Source organism: Dipodomys ordii, unplaced genomic scaffold, assembly GCF_000151885.1.
Source record: "Dipodomys ordii isolate 6190 unplaced genomic scaffold, Dord_2.0 Scaffold26, whole genome shotgun sequence".
NCBI lineage: Eukaryota > Metazoa > Chordata > Mammalia > Rodentia > Heteromyidae > Dipodomys > Dipodomys ordii.
Window position 1 is genome coordinate 14,491,313 of NW_012267242.1, and position 4,343 is coordinate 14,495,655.

A 4,343-nucleotide genomic window follows, 5' to 3' on the forward strand; every position below is an offset into this window, starting at 1 on the left:
TTTTGGCTATGGGGCTTGAACTCTGGGCCTGGACGCTGTCCCTCAGCTCTTCGACTCAAGACAAGTGCTCTACCACTTGAGCCAAAGGGCCATTCGAGTTTTCTGGTGGTTTATTGGAGATAAGAGTCTCACGGACTTTCTTGCCTGGGCTGGTTTTGAACCTTGATCCTCAGATCTCTGCCTCCTGAGTAGCTAGGATTACAGGCATAAGCCATCTGCACCTGCCTCTTCTCCCTTCTTTTGTGATTATTTAGAGATAAGAGTTTCAGTGGATTTTCCTTGGTGGGCAGGCTTCAAACCTTGGTCTTCAAAGCTCATCCTCCTGAGTAGATAGGATTATGGGTCTGAGTCATCTGCCCCTTGCACCACTTCCTTTCTGGTGACACCAGCCTCCTAGCTTCCTGTGGACACTGAAGAAGGTCATAGTAGATCAAGTGTACTTTTCTCCAGAGAAGAGGGTCTCAGGAGAGCTAGGACCAGGGTGTGCTGATGGACAGTAGAAGAGGCACAACTGCCGGTGGCCAATAGCAGTAAAAGCAACCTCTCCCAGGCTGATTTCTTACTCATTTCCCACCAATCTGTTCTGGCATAGGGTAAACCTTCCCTTTTTTTTTTTTCCCTCAGAAATACAGGGTTTTAAGTAGATGCTAAGCTTGGGGAAGGCCAGAGGATAAGATCAGTTGTTTTTTTCTTCAGGAGAAATCCCAAGAAGGTGACTGTCCCCAGGACCAGACTCCCTGCCTCCAAAGCCTGCCCAGCCACGTCACCCCTTCCCCAGAATCTGTCCAAACCCTGTGCCTCGGGCAACAAATAACATGGAACCTTGGTTCTTGCACCTTCTGGAATAGAGAAATAGTCCTTAATGCCATGAAGTTGGTCAGGCTCCAGCTTCGTTGTTATTGCCAGCCTTCATCCAGACAAACTGATGCCCCCTGTTCCCATGATAGGCCTCTAGCCCTGCCTGTACCTCCTGTCCTCACACTGCCTCCCACTCCCAATAATAAAGGTGTGTGTGTACGTGTGTGCGCGCACGTGTGCACGCTCACGCTACTTTTTTTTTCTCTTCCAGTCCTAGGGCTTGAAATCAGGGCTTGGGCACTGTCCCTGAGCTTTTGCTCAAGGCTAGTCCTCTACTACTTGAGCCACAGTGCCACTTTTTTTTTTATGTTTATGTGGTACTGAGGAATTGAACCCAGGCTTTCATGCATGCTGGGCAAACACTACACTAAGCCACATTCCCAGCTTCTGCGGCTGAGCTTTTGTGCACAAGGTTAGCACTACCATTTGAGCCACAGCTCTACTTCGGTTTTTGTTTTCGTTTTTTGGTGTTTTTAAATTAGAGAATCACAGACTATCCTGCCCAGGCTGGCTTCAAACTATGATCCTCAGATCTCAGCCTCCTGAGTAGCTAGGATTACAGGTGTGAGCCACCAACTCCAGGCCTGACAGGTTTTAGAGGACAGACCTGGAATAGTGTGCCATAGAGAATGTTCTTAGCTGGAGCCATTGGATCCAGCAGGGCCAGCATCATGTTTACTGTCACTGCTACTTCCGGACATGGTTTCTTTCCTCTTTGGGTAAACATTCCTCCTGAGTCATCTACTCAGTCCATTTTCCCCCTCCTTGCCACAGGTATCCCTTAACTTTATTCCTTCACTGAATGAACTCACTAGACTGATCAACCTTGGTCTTAGCATCTTCTTCATCTTACCCAGGTCTGCCACAGACCTAGTTCCTTCTCTAACTGTGGATGCTAAGTTGATCTGATGCCCTTGCTGTCTTCCTTGGCTGCCTTGATTCTTGGGGTGTTCACCTTCATTGAGTGAAGGAGTGAATGCCTGTCCCTGGCACCACATTGGAGGAGCGCTGCCTCTTGACATTGCATCATCCAGGATCTGACCACTCAGATCCTACTGTTCTTCCACCTTTCTTCTGTTCCCAACACATACTATAGCCTCCTCCCTTTTCTCTGAGTCACTTCCTTTCCTTTTTTTTTTTTTTTAAATTCAGATGGGGAGTCTCACTATGTTTCCTTGAATTCAGGAGCTTAAAGGATCCTCCAGTATATGCCTCCATCCAGAGTGTTGGGGCTACAGGTGTGTCACACAGTCCAGCATCTCACTTCCTCTGAGCCCTTATTCTCCAGTCCAGCTGAAAATCTACAGTTTGATATTTTCACTCTGCTCAGGAGCACTCCAATACTGGACCAGCCCAACTCCTGCTCTAGTGAGGATACCTCATGGAAGGCAGAAGTTCTGTGTGTTTATAGTCTCCCCTCTCAGGCAGTCAGCCAACAAGGCAACAGCTCTACTTTTGTTTTCTTTGGGTGAAGGTCTTGAATTCTAGTCCTTGAGCTCAGTAGATGCTTTACCACTTGAGCTATGTCTCCAGTGAAGTTTTTTCTTTCTTTTTTTTTTTGGGGTCCGGTCGTGGGGCCTGAGCTCTGGGCCTGGGCGCTGTCCCTCATCTCTTCAGCTCAAGGCTAGCGCTCTACCACTTGAGTCACAGCGCCACTTCCGGCTTTTTTTCTGCTTATGTGGTGCTGAGGAATCGAACCCAGGGCCTCATGCATGCAAAGCAAGCGCTCTACCACTGAGCCACCTCAGCCCCTCCAGTGAAGTTTTTTCTGATTAAAGATGGAGTCTAGTGGACTTGTTATCTGTGCTAGCTTTGAACCTAGATCCTTTAGGTCTCAGCCTCCTGAGAAGCTACCTAGATTATACTTCTTTTTTACTCTCCTCTTCCTTTCCCTTCTCCTCCTCTTCTTTCTCCTGCTCCTTCTTTTTCTTCTGTGGTACTAGGGAGCTTGCAAGGCTTACAAGGCAGGGAAGATTTCCCACATGAACCACACTTCCAGCCTTTTTTTTTTTTTTTTGGGTCCGGTCGTGGGGCCTGAACTCTGGGCCTGGGCGCTGTCCCTCAACTCTTCAGCTCAAGGCTAGCACTTTACCACTTGAGCCACAGTGCCACTTCCGGCTTTTTTCTTATGTGGTGTTGAAGAATCGAACCCAGGGTCTCAGGCATGCAAGGCAAGCGCTCTACCACTGAGCCACCTTCCCAGCCCTTCCAGCCTTTTTTTTTTTTTTTGCCAGTCCTGGGACTTGAAATCAGGGCCTGGGCAGTGTCCCTGAGCTACTTTGCTCAGGGCTAGCACTCTACCACTTGAGCCACAGTGCCACTTCCAGCTTTTTTCTGTTTATGTGGCACTGAGGAATGGAAACCAGGGATTCATGCATGCTTGACAAGCACTCTACCACTGAGCCACATTCCCAGCTTCCCAGCCTTCTTTTATTCTTTCTTCCTCTTTCCTCAACTTCCAAACATCTCCCATAATACCCAGAAATGATTAAACTGCAGTGTCTGGCGCTTCACAATGATTGAAACCTAGACCCAGAAGTATTTCTGGTTCTAAAAGTGGGCTATCATTTAGGTTGAGACTCAAATTCTTCAGACAAGAAGATATGGTAAAGGACTTGGGATGTGGCTCAGAGGTAGAACACTCTTGTCTAGCATGCACAAACCCTGGGGTCCATCTCCATCACTACAAACCAAACAAAATCAGTCTCCCCCAAAACGTTATCTGTCACCGCATTGGTCTTGTAATAGAAGAGTGCTCGGGTTAGTGAGGCAGGGACCAGCAGGCTCCACTGTTACCATCTCCTGGGACAAGGGAAGGAGTTGCTGATAAAAGTCTAGAACTATGGTCTCTACTCTAGGGGGCAGGGGCAGCATTTGGAGATTCCTGGTTAAAACAAAACACTGAAGCTTCTGAGCTGAGGGAGGAGTTGCATTCACTTTTTATCTCCGTTCTGAGACTAAGCTGCACTCATTGTAGGGGAGAGTTTGCCATTTGTTGATTTGGCCATATCTGATATGGGAGCTGCCCTAGCTATGTCCAGCAAGATTAAAGGTGGTTTGTGCTAGGTTTTCAGTTGAGTGTTTTTAGTGTCCTATTTCCTAGGACTTTGCTCTGACCCCAGAGCGAGACACTGAACTGTCTGATCAAACTTGCCAGTTTTCAGTGAGTTGTCAGGAGCTGCCCATCCCACATAGCTGGAGAGCTGGTAGAAAGCTGTTCTCTCCCTGGACTCAGAGAGGGCCTAGAGTCCCTCAGAAAACAGACTCCAGTTGGATGCTGGTAGCTTATGCCTGCAATCCTAGCTACTCAGAATCTGAGGATTATGGTTTGAGGCCAGTTTGGGCAGATTAATTACTGAGATTCTTATCACCAAACAATCAGTACAAAGCCAAAATGGAGGTGTCGCTCAAGTGATAGCATTAGCCTTAGATTAAAACAACAACAAAAACAGCTAAGGGACAGTACTTAGGTCCTGAGTTCAAGC